This window comes from Schistocerca piceifrons, chromosome 1 (genome assembly GCF_021461385.2).
Source record: "Schistocerca piceifrons isolate TAMUIC-IGC-003096 chromosome 1, iqSchPice1.1, whole genome shotgun sequence".
Classification (NCBI taxonomy): Eukaryota; Metazoa; Arthropoda; class Insecta; order Orthoptera; family Acrididae; genus Schistocerca; species Schistocerca piceifrons.
In genome coordinates this window covers 388,497,145-388,513,607 of record NC_060138.1, presented here as the reverse complement: position 1 = coordinate 388,513,607, position 16,463 = coordinate 388,497,145, and the positions used below count along the sequence as shown (strand labels likewise).

Here is a 16,463-nt window from a genome sequence, read left to right as displayed (position 1 = left end):
TTGTGGACAACTGCGGGTGCGACGGGGATGGAGCCTCTCAGTCTTTTCTAGGCCCCCAATTAACATACAATACAATACAAATCGAAATTTGAAACATGGTACTACACTTTAAAAATACAAAGAATTTGTAGGCTGATATACAACAAAACATTAAACCTACGTACAGGGAAGAGTTACATACAATAAAACAACAGAATAACAAACCAATTAGAATAAATGGTGTAAGATGTCAAGAAATATCCCCCTTACGTGAAGTCATTAAGGATCACCTAACTCACGTTGAGCGAACAGTAGGGCTGAACAAAAATGACTGACAAGGCACAATGCATCTTGTAGAGGGTATAGTTTGGACATATTGGAATAATTAATGTCGGGTGATGGTTTTAAAGTAATTTACACGACTTGAAAACTTTGTGGAAACGCGTCGCTTTACTGGAGGCTAGTTTATCCCAGGGAAGTATTCAGAGTTGACTGTGGCCGGCTGGGGTGCGGCGAAGGGAAGCGACAATAGGCAGCTTAGGGCGGGTCAAGCACTGAGAAAGCGGCAATGGTGCGGGGCCTCCAGCTGCCTTAAGATGAGTGACAGTGAGTGGGTGGTTGACCCCATGTTGGTGTACCGGGAAGCCGATGGAGAACTTGTACGCCTGTTGATAAATGTCCGTCATCCCATTTTCAGTGAAACATGCAAGAAAGCCGCGCAAAGCTATGGTGGAGCGGTCAACAGAGGCCAAAATATGCGTGTTTGTGACTACAGCAACTTCACGCTGAATTCACGGTCCGCAGAGTCTGAAGTAAATCAGGTGAAGAGCGACAGAATGAAATACGCCGGCCTCCGATGGGAACGTAGGACGGAGGAATTTGAAGTACTCTCCTGGGAGTCAGAATTCCGCAAAAATTGGTGTTTTGTGCACATGCTAACCTTCATGGGTGGCCTGGGAGGAGCTAAATAGCAGAAGTTGAGAGGAAGGGAAATTTTGTGGGAAATAGTTCACTTCCCAGAGCAGGCATTGGTCGGCACTGGGAAGCGATACATAATTAACATGACTTGCACTGCAATTGGCGTAAGTGATTTTGCTGGAGGGGAAACCGAGGCGAAGAGCGGACTGGGAGAAGTCTCCGTAGTGGTCTTCTGTTCCCAGCTTCCCTAGAGTCCAGACATGGTGTTATTTACTCGCCTGAGAAAGAGTGAGCATCTCTGAAGTTTAGGACTTAGCAAATGGAACGATTGAGCTTGGAGATAGAAAGTTTTGGTTCAGCTATGTACTGAGCAAGATAGCTAAGAGTGAATAGACGAGCACAGCCTTGCAGCACCACGAGGCCGGCCGACGTCCTCACGACGACGGCGCCCCGCCACGCTGAATTCGGTGATATTGCACCCACTCCGGCTTGAATTAGGCCACTGATTAATTTGTCGGATCACGTCGGCAAAGTTTCCACGAGGGTTTGATGGGCTGTGTATTGGGGAATTCTCGCACTTCGCATTACGCCTCGGTTAGTCGATAGGAATTAATTTTGATTTATCACGCTTTACCACTGCCTGATAGCAGAGTCATGTAATGTGATGATTGAAGGTCGGGAGTTAAAATAAATTTGTGCTAATCGACTGCATCTGTTTTCAATCAAGTAGTTTAAATCCCAAGTCACTTTCTTAATTAATTTTATGTTCAACATTTGCATCTGGTGTTCAATAGCTGAATATAACATCAATGTGCACCCCTTTTTAATTAAAAGTGATCAATTCTGAATCAATTAATATCAACACTGCCACTGCAGTTCAATCAGGAGTCACAGGGCCTTATTACTTTCTTTGCATTATCCGATATTGCGGCAGTTTAGCACTCTCTGTTTATCTGTCAATCAATTAGCTGGGGTGAAAACACGCCAAAACCAGATAAGTGACGGGTAGGGTGTTACAATGGAAAATTGAAATAAAATGAATATAGAGTACAGTGGATGAGGTATGATAGATAATTCGAGAAGAGGAGGGAAATGAGAGGATTAGGAGAAGTACAAGACAGAGGAGGTACTAAAGTCAGTCAAATTGTTTATAATTGTGACGTGTGTGCCAGATGTTTGTTTGTCTCAAGGGCTTAGGAGAGAGTCACTTCGAATCAATTCGAAACATTTGCCTGGAAATGGAAAACTTGGATCTTTGTTACGTTGCTGTGACAGACACTCAGTTCATTATCAGAAGGCATAAACGAAGACTTTTGCGCCATCCAAGTGTGTACCTGAGTCGAGGGTCAGGGCGGGTAACAGCCTAAATAACGATCGCCCTTCAAGATCATGCCCTCGAGCAATTGTGTTAGGTACATTGGGGATCGCAATATAACCTGATACAAGTTACATCTCAAATAAGGTCACCCAAATTTCTCATGCAATTGTGCGACATAAAAGTGGCTGGAAAATGAAGGCCGCAGGACCAAACAAATAACGTACTGTGCATAAAAACCAGAAAGACCCATTATTGTATTGGAAATGGAAATGAGCGTTTGGCGTCATTGGCCCGGAGGCCCCTTGTGGAGCAGGTCCGGTAGCGTTGGTGCAGGTCTTATTACATTCGACGCCACGTTGGGCGACCTGCGGGCCGGATGGGAATGTAATGATGATGAAGACAACACAACACCCAGTCCCTGAGCGGAGAAAATCTCCGACCCAACCGAGAATCGAACCCTGGCCCATATGACGGCAATCCGTCACGCTGACCACGCAGCTATCGGGGCGGACATTATTGTCTTGGTATAAGATTGCAGAGCAGTCACTGGAAGCAATCACGTCAACTAAATATGTAAGAGGGTGTGTACGGAGCTATTTAAAGTAGAACGACGATAAAAAAAACTAATCGCAGGAAAGGCAGATGGCAGACACATTCGTGGGAAGAATCCCTAATAAGTGAAGTCTACCCACAAAGCAGGTAGTTCACAGAACTCCTGTTCGACCAATATTTGAATATCGCATGTCAGTCTGGGATCCATACCAGATAAGAGTGACGGAGGAAAAACGAAAGACCATAGAAGAGCACCCCGTTTCGTGACAGGTTCGTTTAATAAAAGTGAAAGTATCAGTGAGATGCTCAGCCAACTCCAGTAGTAGACGCTGCATGAGAGGTATTGCCTTCGCTGTGTGGTTTAATGTTAAAGCCGTACGTTTCTAGAGGAGTCAACTAATATATTGCTTGCTCGTACACGAAGATAAAAACAGAAAGATTGGAGTTTGCATGGAGGCTGAAGGACGGTGTCAGTGATTCTTCGCGTGTTCAATAACGGAAGGCAAAGATGTGTAGAATGCATGTCGTGCTGAACAGTGAGGACACGGAGAAAGGCCAGGAGGTGCCGTGGAGGTTGGCCATTCTTCGCGCCGGCCTCTATTAATTCTGGCGGCCGCGCCTGGGAGTCACCCCAGCGGCGGCGGCTGCCGGAGCCCGCGTGAGCACCTGCACTCAGTGTCAAGTTCGAGAGCCGCAGCACCCCCACCCCGCGACACCCCAATCGCGGCGGAGGACGCACTGCGCCCAGGGCGCATGCGCGCCGCCGGAGCCGCGCCGCGACTCGGCTACTAGGCGCGCTACTCGTCGCTCTCCGCCTCAGTTGCTCGACGACGCCGACGCTGTTCACAGGAGAGCAGTCACGCAGCGCACGACCACAACACGGCCATCCTTCCGAAGACGGTGAGTACAGCACGCGTAACTAGGCCGTGATACTCTGGAGATTCACAAGCAGAGCCGATTACTTTTCCAGGTTACAGTCAATTTTCGCCTGCAACAAGCGGCACCTTCCGTTTGAGTTTGCACTCTTCAGCTGAAATGTTTATGCTATCGCAAAGTAATACATATGATACTGTGGGAGCTAATCATAGCCTACCGACTGGCACGAATCTGATCTTTCATTATGTCTTCTTATTTGACAAGTTCCAACTCAAATATGTCTGTTGCCCAGAATTAACTTGCAAGTTTCACATAGAGCTTTCGAAATACGCGGTAGACGAGGAATGTACTTTTCCTACGAGTTATAATTCAGAAAGCCGCATTATAGTTACCGTCGTGCATGAAAGTCCTCGTACTACGGGACTTCACTTCGATATTTTTTAACCAACAGGTGCCATCGAGCTGTTCTCATCTGACGGACAAACCGAGCGCAGTCGCGTAGCGTTTAACGCAGTCGACGATTATACAGGAGAAGCGTGGTTTAAAGCCTCGTCCGGCTACCTTGAATACCAAAATCATTTCAGCAGAACATTAGAACTATTTCTTTAGAAAGGCTATGTCAGAGTTCCTTCCCAGTCATTAATCATCCAAGCTATTGCTCTAATTTAAAGACTTCGATCAAAACGACGTACAAAGCACTAGTTTTCTGTTATCTTAGAATAACCAATAAATTTAGCCATGAATCGACGGTGGCAGCAACATGACTAACCTGTTTTCTGTCGCGGTTTTGTAAGACTTCTGAGAGATCACTTAATATAAGGACTAAGTCACTTCAGGCTCTCTGTTTGCTTAGTCCCTCAGTTTCGGTGAAAGAATTCGCCATTCAGAATTGCATCATGTGCCAAGCTGTACGTGCATCAGTTTCTTGTAGCCGAAATTAGAATCCTATGGAAAGGAATAGTTATGACGGACATCTTTGCATTGTTACATTGCTGAAAACTGAGAAGATCTCGTGGCATGTCTATGAACTTTACTTTGTAAGTGACGTCTTAGTTTGATAAATTGCGTCGATAACGACAGGTGACTACGAATTGTGACGTAATTTTTATCATATTGTTACATTATTGCTGGGAATTAATGACTCGAAGACTGAAGGTCATACAGATTTTCATTACGCATTGCCACTCTTTTATGAAGCATCATAGCGCTTGATGAAAGAAGCTGACAAAGTATGCCTTGATGTATTCGTGGTTTGTTGTTTACGGTCACTTCTTATCATTTGTTGTTGCTGAAGTAACACTTTGACCGTATAAGGCATATCCTCCTACTGAAACGAGGCTCTTTTGAACTTACACATTTATTAAGAGATATACTATTTTACGGTTTACTTTCAAATGACCCGAATACTGCAAATGACCCGAATATTGACGAGTACTAATGAAAAGGACCAAGGGGTGACCTTCTATGATGGTGTTTTATGGTATCCAAGAACGTCCTCTGTTAAATGAGCAACGTGTAAAAGGTGCTGTATTAATAACTGTAGCGACAATTGTCATTCGACGAATTTTTTCAGTGTATGAAGAAATTTCGTTTCGAAAATCCAACACAATGTGAAATATCTTTCTGTAACTCTTTTCCACTTTCGATCGTATAGCTCACAACACCAACATTCCGAAATATCCTTTAACTCGGATATTACTAAAATGGTTTCGCTTATTTTTTTTTAGTTTTTACCAAAGTAAATTCATCATGTGGTTGCGTCAACCATCTATCAGAGATACTGACCTTTCATTTACATTGGTCTCAACACCACAGCCTATCTAAGATATACAGTTATATTCATTTGTACCTGAAGCAATGAGGGAACAACAGAAGCCGGCCGGTGTGGCCGGCGGTTCTAGGCGTTACAGTCTGCAACCGCGCGACTGCTACGGTCGCAGGTTCAAATCCTGCCTCGGGCATGGATGTGTGTGATATCCTTAGGTTAGTTAGGTTTAAGTAGTTCTAAGTTCTAGGGGACTGATGACCTCAGAAGTTAAGTCCCATAGTGCTCAGAGCCATTTGAACCACACTTTTGAAGAACAGAAATAATCTTCTGGTTCTGCCTGGGAGTGAACGAGAGCTACAAACATTTCAAGAAATTTATAAGAAGGGACTCGTCCAAAATAAAACATAACACCATATGACCTACGCCTTTCGATATTCATCTATTTTTGTGGCTGTCAACACTTTCTCATTTTCGAGAAAGCTCAAATACGGTACTAAATATATTCATGCTGAAAACAAACCTTAGTATATGATCGATTTGACGTGCCACGAGGTAAAGTAATCTTCAGCAATTTTAGGTCAAAGGCAACAAAAGATATTAGAAATGGCTTTTCATTATAACGTTGTGTAGGCATCACTCATCGTTTTACGATTTCCGTCTCAATTCTGTTGAAATGGATTAAATAGTAGCATTTTTCGGTGTTGCCCGAATAAGAATAACAGCGTGCACGTTTGTGTTTCGCTTGTCAGATTCTAAAATCTCTAAACAGATGCGTTGTTGCATTTCAAGACTGCGAAACCCAACTGGCCTTGGACACATGTTTTTAGCAATCCTAAATGCACTTCTCCGTCCGATGAATGTCTTCACGATCAGGCCATTACAAGCTTAAGAAACTTCATTGCTACGAATTGCCAGTCTCTGTGTTACTTAACATACTGGAAAGTCATACATGGGACAGCGTCACGCAGTCCCTCAGAGAGGATGACACATTTTCGCTGAATACGTGGGTGCTTAGTTTTAGACTGTCCGTATTTGCGGTCCCACAACTTACGTCATACGCAAGGACAAGTAGCCTCTCATGTTCAGGTACCCTCATTTCAGGAGACTTGTAAAGAGCGAAAAAGAATGTCTCTCTAGCTGTTAGTGAAGGCGAAGCTCTTTTAAAACTAAATGTTGGTGGGCAGTTTCGTGGGATTAATGGTCGAAAACAGTCTTAAGAGGGTGCCAAGTTTTGCTTTCGAGGGTAAGTAAAAACTGTTTCAGAATCCCCTGTTATGCCTATTTCTTTTGAGGACAGAATCAAGTAGCAACTCACTCTGAATTCAGCTACGCCTAGTTTAAACATGCTGCACAGAACAGCATCAGAAATATCGTAGTCGCTTTCTGAACAGCTGTAAGTGTCCCTTAGTGTTCTCAAAGCATGATATAAGTTGAAACTTTGCACCATTAAAGAAGAAATTTAATTTAACGTGAGAGGGTTTCGATCTTGATGAGTCACCTACCTGTAAAAATAATTTATAAAAATTTTGTACTCTGTTGTGAACGACTGTATTCTCTCCGAGCAACGCAAATAACACCCTTAGGGGAAAGTCATTTTCCAAAGTAGGATTTTCAAGTGAAAGTGGAATTCCTTTAGACTGACAGGTGCAAATTGACCCCGTGTTTGAAGCTTCTTATATCTGAAGCCTCAACACATTGTACTCAGAAACTGATTTCGGCTTTATCTTTGCTTCGAAGAACTTGCACATTAACATACAATGAAGCCATCAGTTTTAAAAGAAACGTGATCGTCTCGAAAATGACGTACAAAGAACAGGCTTCTTATTCATTTCACAGAGGCGCTGACCGTTAGAAAAACATTGCCCATGGTTCACGCGTTTTGCCATAAATTAATTGAAAGACAAAAGAAATATTTAGAAATACAACATCTTGCAAATTTCTCAGTCCTGCGACCTAAGACAATGAAGTTCGGCCTTTATAAACAACAGTTGGTACCAGTTTCCTTTGTCGAATCCACAAAACACTTTGCCTTCGAAAGCGGCCAGTAAAAAAAGAATAGTTAACTTTTACCACCGTATCCTCGCGTCTCTAAGTGATTTATTGTTTGTTAAAAAGGATTGTTTTTTTAAGTTCTCGATCAAGCTGTTGACAATATTGTAGATAGCTAAAGAGGCTAGTCAGTTTAAACACTTTACAACTGTCGCTTCCACACAGTACTCCAAGGTCACATGTTAAGATGCCTAGAGTAAATTAAGCAGAGTACAATAATTTATTTATTTACTTATTTAACGTATGGCTTTCTGACACATAAAAATATATAACATGTAGAGCATAATATATACAATATACAATCTTATACGCAAATATCTAGTGCACTTATATAATATATCGATTTTCGAGTGATCTGCAGGAAGTCTTCTGGCCTACCATGATATTATCTTGTGGGACTTTTTTCTGTGCTCTGTCTGATAGCCTGTGGTTCTCCGCTATCAGAAAGTGGGGATGGTTGCTTACACCATTTGTATAAAAAATATGCCCATCTGCTGTGTTGGGTTCTAATTCTGTTTAGCATTGCACTGACCACTTTTTTTGCTAGATCGCGTCCGTAGCAGAAGGCTACACTCCCATCCTAAAAGAAGCAGCGAGTATTGGCGGCCATAGAATCTTGCTATCTCCTGACCGTAACATACATTCTACATATTTCGAAAGTAAAAGACTAATAAGTGGGTATCGCGTGAGCTGCAGTGTTTTGCATTGTTCGTAAGAGTATCCTGTCAATGTTCTACTACTGCTGTTGTAAATTTTCAGCTGGCGATAAATGACGTATTCAAATGTTCAAATGTGTGTGAAATCTTATGGGACTTAACTGCTAAGGTCATCAGTCCCTAAGCTTACACACTACTTTACCTAAATTATCCTAAGGACAAACTCACACACCCATGCCCGAGGGAGGACTCGAACCTCCGCCGGGATCTGCCGCACAGAAATGACGTATTCCTCAAGCTCTGCGTGATCGTTTAAGCGTAGTGTCACTGAACAAGTATAGGAACGACGACTTCCACGTACGCTACATGTATTATATCATTTTCTATTTGCTTCCATTTACTATACTTCATCCACAGTAAACAGGATGCAGCGGCATTTCGAACAGCAACATTTGGCACCTGTTTTCATCACCTGAAGTACTTAGAATTCAACAGAAAAGAAAAGTGTTTGTAAAAAGATAAAGAGGACACAAGCTCGAACTATTTCCATTTCCTCTATGTTGAAGCCAAAAATGTTCTTGAGACATATTTTCTCAAATGGTATTGCTTTTATGACACGCCTTGCGCCAAAGTGAACGACGTCCTGTACATTATTAAACTTGTGCGTTTGTACTGTGCATTTGAGACTCTACCAAAGCAATTTGTTAGGTATTTTGTTGGAATTACCACACCTCCTCATAGGTGAAGTTCCGCGACGGCAAAAGTTTACAAGCCGTCGGCGCGAGAGTCACCCAAGACACTGCCCAGACGCAGCCCAGCGTCAGCCTTCGGCTGCCACGGTTACAAAACGGCCCGGCGGTGGGTCCGCAGGAACACACGCTACCGTACGCCGGTCCCCACGCCGCCCGTGAAGCAGGCTCCATTGCATAATGCTGCGGCGGCCAAGACAGCCGTCCACGTTTGCCGGCGCAGCTGATGACTCGCGCGAGTCCAAGGGCGCTTCCGGCGCCGTGCTTTCGCCACACCATTCGTAGCGGCCACGTCAACGCACTCGCATCATATTGCTGTGTTAATCCTATATGTAGTAGAATGGAAGCAGTGAGGACACGTGAGCATCTTCAGGCCTGACCTAGGAAGCTGTGTGGCACTATCCCTTTAAGTCTCGTCTGAGATACACGGCGCTCCTGCAAGCGAGAATAAACAAGTTCGACAAAAGAGTGTGTCATCCTTACCGTAGTTCGTCCTGTGACCAGTCTCTAGCATATGGTCGCAGAAATTACAAAACCTGCTGCAAATTAAGATGGAAGGAAGGAATGCTGGTGTTTGTCCACACTGATGTCAAGCTCCTTTCGGCTGGTTAACAGTGTCCAGAAATTTACTCTAGTGACGAATGATGTACCTCTCCTAACAATAAGCAAGCGAGCGAGTGTTTGTTTCAGACGCGGCTGAGTTGTTGGTCAAGAGTTGCTGTGGAGAATGCACTGGAAAATGCTTCACAAAGTGAGAACGAGTTAACAAAAATATCTTGTTGCAATGCCTACCCTGCAGCAGCAACAAAGAGGGGTTAGAATGGAAGCAAGAGAAAACACTATTTGAGTAGAATGATTTAAGATATTTTCTTGGAGTCTCCATTGTGCTTCTTAGAGAAGTCGCAGCCGAAGAAACAAAATAGTTCTGTGAATACTGAGAACAGTGGAATAATTGGGCAGAATCCAGCGTATCGACGCATATCTAACGGCAGCCACTGCTGCATAAAACAAACGTGAAAACGATGTCCTCACTGCTGCAGTCAGTCTTCACAACATGACACAACTCCTTCGGCTATGGAAGTTGTATATTCAGGGGTATTATTATTCCCAATCCATTGGCGTCTCATATAAGAACTAAAAAAGGCATACGTCGTGTCTTTCTAACCAGCTGTGCCGGCCGGTGTGGCCGATCGGTTCTAGGCGCTTCAGTCTGGAACCGCGCTACCGCTATGGTCGCAGGTTCGAATCCTGCCTCAGCCATGGATGTGTGTGATGTCCTTAGGTTAGTTAGGTTTAAGTAGTTCTAAGTTCTAGGGGACTGATGACCTCAGATGTTAAGTCCCATAGTGCTTAGAGCAATTTTAACCATTTCTAACCAGCTATGTTGAAAAAGAAATGACTAAAACGGAGGGTGGAATGAGAATGAACAACTGAAGAACGCCCTGATAAACAGGCGGCGTTGAGACCTGTTCAGTACCGTGTCGTTGGTGAGTAATTAGGCGTGTGGAAGCTATTCGATCCATAATTTCACTGAACTAAGGGAAAACTGTCCGATCCTAAAGCTGTCCTGAGCCCGACGGTTGTTTTGAACACCGCAGTGCCTTTCCAGGCACGTTGCTATTAGAAGTAGCACGGTTTTGTTTTTCTAAGAACTTTGAGATGACGTACGCCGTTAGTTACGGGAGAACTTAGAGTTCAAGCGGACTTTTAACCACAGCGGAAAATCCAAATAAGCATCGTTGGACGAGTATTCAAACTGTAGTATCCCCGAATACAAGTCCTCGTCTTAAGCTATGCGGTATCTTATTCCATCGGAGATCAACACAATTGATCCAGCAAAACGAGTATAGACAAACTCAATCAATCTTTTCCAAATTTACTGGGCGTCACTAAATAACTAGACTTAGTTTCCTTATGAACAACACTGCTTAAATGCGAGGAAGTCTTGACCTCAGTTTCTACCCACAGACTGATTCGTTCACTATGAACTGGTGTGTTGAATCCTGAAAGGTTCCTTACACAAACCATAGACAACTTCCAGTCTATCATTCGAGGAACGGCGACGGGAGTCTGCGCCATGACACTAAAAATCGACTTCGGTAGCGTTGTAGATGAAACACAGACACGTCGAAAATCCGACGAAAAATTTTTGCCCCGAATGGAAAGAAGACAGTGAGTGTTCGGCAACGTAAGAAATCGAGCAGGGTCTATTCAGTAACACCTCAGTCGGACACTTAAGTATTTACTCAAACAACAAAGGAATTAGAAATTTTAATGCACATTCGCAACAGGAATAGATTACTAAGTTGGCTAGCTGTTATGTAATCCGTCGGAGTGATCGCTAGCTGGTCAGCTTCATTCCACGACAGGTGGTGTAAAAAACTTCGCTAATTGTTATTTGGCTGAGTAATCAGAATAGGCTATAAGACAAAATAGCAAGTGAAATGATAACAAGACCGCGCAGCTTGGTACTGTCCTTTGTTCGTAAACTCTTAAAGTGTCTTCGTGGACGTTGGATACTTTAGAAGCCAAGTATGACATCAGTCTGTAGATGCTTGTGACTATTTCCGTTTCTCTTTTGTAGAGTAATCGGAGCTTTACGGTTTCCATCTGTCGAATAGAGGACTGGACCATCCACCTGATGCTTTCCCAGAGGAATAGGCTCTGAACCTCCGTCCTATCTTTTACCTTTATTTCGCTCCATCTACATAAGGAAACGGAATACATAACAAAGTACACAAACATTCGTTTTAATTACATGCGTAGCAAAATCAAGGAAGGAAAAGGAAGCTATTTCCATTTGCACTTTCAGAAGGGCTACTAGATAATTGCTTTCATGTTCCGGAATAAACAGTCTTTTAGGAGAGGTAAGCGATGACCATCGTTGTGAACTGACAATTACAGTGGAGGAAATTATTACGCTTTGCTGTCTGTAAGAAGATCAGGTAACTGTGTAGTACTGGTGATGTTTCCTAGTCAGATAGCCCCCTTTTTGAAGAAAGCTACCCCCAGTTTGCAACGAAAACTTTATTATGACATAATTTGGCCATAACGTAGATCCTACCACAAGACATGAAAATGGTTTATGCGTGGCAGACACAACAAATGCATCACGACTACTACCGTATAACTACCTCTTTCACAACGAACAGAAACTGTCTGTAATACTATACCCTGAGAGGCTCCATAACATGCATGCTGTGTTAGATTCTTTGTTTAGTATTACAGCTGACGGAACAAAGAAATGCAATAACGATTCAGAGCTATAAGAACAACTTCACATTCCGCGTACATTGGGCACCGCACATTTCTTGTGTAGGAGACGATGTCACCAGCATCTCTGTGGCCATCAAAACGGAAATTCTCTCTCGGAATGTTTGTACCGGAGCAAGGTGGCTGACGTCAGTCTCACGCCTTGGCTGACACCACTTTCCATAGTTCACTGTGAAAGCGGTGCTTATGAGAACTGCCATTGCACGAAATAGGCAGTCAGCAACAGACGACCCAGGTTTTTTTTTCGTCAGCTGGATTGGCTACTAATGTTGTGTTGCCTGCCTCACGGAGACACAGCGTCCTCAACTACTGACAAGAATACTATAGCGATTGTCTCGTTGACAATGTAGTTCGCTGGTGGATGAAATTCGATCTAAGCCGCGATATACGTTTCACTAAATATATCTGCTGATTAACTACAATCTGTAAATATAAAACAGCGTTATAGTTACCTGACACTGTAAAAAGTTATGGTAACAAAGTGTTAAAGTCGATCTAAGCAAATATGACACTAACGGGTGGGTGACAATTACAGTCCCCTCATGTTTTATTAGCATATATCATTCTCGATAGAAACACAGTTATAGACATTGTAGTTCCCCTACTTAACGAACGAATGAGGTGCCGAACTAGTAAAGACACTGAGCAATGTGTATGATTCAAATCCCCGTCCGTCCGCAGTGGTTAAGGTTATCTGTGATTTCTCTTAATCATTTGGCGGAAGCGCTTGAGCAAATCGTTCAACAGGCAATGATACGTATGGCTATCCATTCAGGGCCAACATATGTTTGAACCACGTCTGTAACGATCGCGCCGTCGACGACGCGTCACACCTTCACCGACTTTCCTTCCGTCCAGTTTAAAGGGAATGGCTGTCATAGCTTTCTAGGAAAAATACGGCGATAAAGTTCTTGATGATTTTGGTAAAACCCTATGAATGTAAATAAAGAACACAGATTCCTGGTCTACATTCCATTCGCGTTGGAACAAAAACCGAGTTTTCTATTTCCACACCACCCCAGTCACCGTGTGTTTCATTCATTCATTACATGTTTTTGAATTTCCTGCTGCTGACCACAATATAATATGAAATCCAGGGAAAATGTTTGACTTATCACAAGATATAATGCTGCAGATAGAAAACTTTGAGCAGGCCATATGTTCCGTTATTCCAACTCAACTGCGAAACAAGATTAAATGAGCCTGATTTTGGAATGAAATTGCGCATTCTACATGTAGCGGGTTAATTAACAGCTAGTTCTTTCTCTTGTCTATTGCTACTGCCCACATTCGAAGAAAATCAAAGCCTAAAGAGTAGAAATTAGGTGCGCCTGCTGAATGAAATGCGCGATTTGTCTCTGACGTCGATTAATAGCTAATGAGCAAACATTCAGTTATGATTTAGGGTCTGTGAGTGATACGAAGTCTGCGTAATGATAAACTTTTAAAGCAGGAGAAAACAGCTTCACAGGTGAAGCAATGTGAACGGCTAACCGTTGAATACTACGAAACGATTTTCGCCAATAAGATTTGAAGGTTATCTTAAAGTCCGAATAAAGAGCAATTTCCTCCTTTCTGGTCCACAGCGGTCTTTCTCTTAACATTTTTCTTAAGGTTATAAACTCGTTTCAGAGCTAGCACCTTGACTGAGCTTCGTTACATGTAACATGTTGGTATCTGTATACAAAATGCTGCTGTGCCTGGCTACTGATGGTGATACCATCAGGAACAGAAAACAACAGCCACATTTAAGAAAGATATTACATTCGGCCACAAAATGCGGATGATTTTTAAGGAGATATAAATTATGTACGCTATCTGATTAAATAGCAGATGCGATTACATAAAAACGTGTTTGTCTCGACCTGCTCGACACCCAGGCCATTTTCAAGTGTACGATATACTCTAAACAATACCTGTTGTTTCATATATTGAATATCGAGTTACGCCTGTTTTATCTTGAAGTGTACTTCTGTCGCTTTACTACACTTTTTGTTCGTAAGAATTCATCGGCATTGAGATCATTAGTAACGAAGCACTGGAGTAATTCACGGAATGAATGGGCTGAGACAAAGACAATAGGGACATGTCCTGGTGCGAGTTGGGGAACCCCGTGAAAATGGAATCAGAATGGTCGATTTCTGAGTTGAACCAATCTCCCCCATTCTGGGTGAATAAAATCGAGCACCGCGAGCCATCTGGAAACCATACGAATAAAGAAGCAGGCGATAATATATCGGCAGAAGAACGAAACATCTGTCAACTGCCAGTATACACACATCACGAAAAGCGTTGCATCATCCCGATACGTCGTGCGAGTGTATTGCTATTGAGTGGATTGCAGGATTTCAGTAGAAATGTAAACACCAGTAGAGACGCATTAGAGACGTCTGTGGAACAAGTGAATGAACATCCATCACCCTACGAACGACAGTCGCAACCAATGGTCAGGTCTGCATCGTCACGTTACGCACAGATGGCTTTTCAGTCAGGGAAACAGGTCGACGTGTGCAGTGGCGTCGAAGTGTTGCGGTGCAGTGTGGTCCACTTGACAGGTATTGTTGAGGACTTACACCATACAGGACGTCCACATTCGAGAGGTCCCCAGGATGATCGATGTTTATGACTCTTGAGTCCAAGCAATCGTTGGCTGAGTACTCGACAACTGAATTCATCGTTCGAAGAGGCTACAGATAATCTGTTAGGAGACGATTGAACGCTAGAAATCGCCTGACGACCATGGCGAGCACCACGTCGTACACCACAACACTGTGGACTCCGTTACAGATGTACAAGAAGTTATGTAGAATTCACGCCCTAGTATTGATGTCGGCTGTTGTTTAGATATGAAACGCGAATCTGTTTGCACACTGATCCTCGCAGGCACGCGTTGGAGACAATAACAGAAAAAGGTGATGGTGGAGCGCTGTTCTGGGGTGACATTGCATGGGGTTATCGTAAATCTCTCGTGGTTGTCGAGGGCAATCTCGTTGATACACAGGGATGACATTCTGCACCCAATAGCGGGACCGTACCGCTAACATTTTGCCAACAATTTGCTGGATGGTAACGTGCTTGCTGAGCGTCCTGCTCGAACACGTTCCTGTAGCATGCTAGGATCACCAAAATGGAGTGACTTGTTTGCTCTTGGGGGGCGAATCCTGTCGAACTTGTGTGGGAGTGATTGAAACGAGCTGTTTCTGAACGTCATCAACGACCCCTGAATCTAAACGTTTTACGCAGAATCGTCACTGAAGAGTGGGGCAGTTTGGACAACGATGGTATGCCACGACGGATTCAAGCCTGAATCCAAGCAAGTGTACGTTCCACCACGTATGGAAGTTACTAAGTGCTGTGAAAAAACGCTCATGGAAAACCAACGATTTTGTCGTTACACAAATGTTTCTTTAATTTGTGTTCTACGCACATTGCAGGTAAATATATGCATGCATGAGAGCCATTTTTCTTTTCTGTGCCATGAATTTCGAAATTAAGGGGTGAAGCAAAACTTTCGTTGACGTGTAGATGCGGTTAAAAGTTTCAGGAACAACAGTTCTGCCACATGTGCAAATTTCTATGCTGAAGATCTGAATGTTCGACCACTGAAACACCTTTGGAAAGAAAACCACTAGGTAGTGTTGTTGTGCGTTCAAAACCGAGAAAAATCGAGGTTGGAAGCGGTGAAGCAACGCTGGGATGCGGCCTGAAAGGACAAGAGAGTGACAGGCGGCCGAGGTGTCGCAATCCGGAAGCCCATTCACGGCGCTGCCCAGGGACAGGCTGCTCGGTGCGGAAATCACCCTCTGCGGAGCCAGTTACGAGGCAGTCAGTCAGTGACCTGCAAAGTGCCTGACAGCGGTGAGCGAGCACTAATTCCTGGGGCGAGGATACGCCATCACCACGTCCTGTAACACGAAAGCCGGTGCGCGAATTAATGGCACCGGGCTATAAAGTTACCTCATTAGAGCTGAGCAAGCGACGACCGGAATTAACACGCGATAATTACGTGCGACTCGTCGCCATTCTAATGATGCGGTTCTTAATGCACAGACTGTGGATCACAAAACTCACTCGCGGCGTTCGGGTAGATATGCAGGCATAGTCTACTGCATATTCATGTATACATATATGGCCGTAATTAAATGAGTAATTTTCTACTTTCTTTTGACACTTTTACAAGAGTTTAATGATGTGGTACGAAACAAAGCAGAAATGTAAGTAAAACTGCCAGTAGACATTAATACTGCTTAGAAGGTAGAGAAAGATAAAGATAGAAGCGTACAATAAGCCAGCATTTGATGATAAATTACAAAGATAATGACTCG

At 43.5% G+C, this 16,463-nt stretch overlaps 1 protein-coding gene across 1 annotated transcript in view; it reads left to right on the top strand.

Annotated features, from left to right (window-relative positions):
• The first annotated feature begins 3,578 nt into the window (after positions 1 to 3,578).
• LOC124789840 (serine-rich adhesin for platelets) overlaps positions 3,579 to 16,463 on the top strand; it is a 159,023-nt gene continuing 146,138 nt past the window's right edge. Inside the window, exon 1 of the mRNA XM_047257342.1 lies at positions 3,579 to 3,667. The gene's annotated coding sequence lies outside the window, so the exon portion shown is untranslated. The remainder of the gene's footprint in view (positions 3,668 to 16,463) is intronic.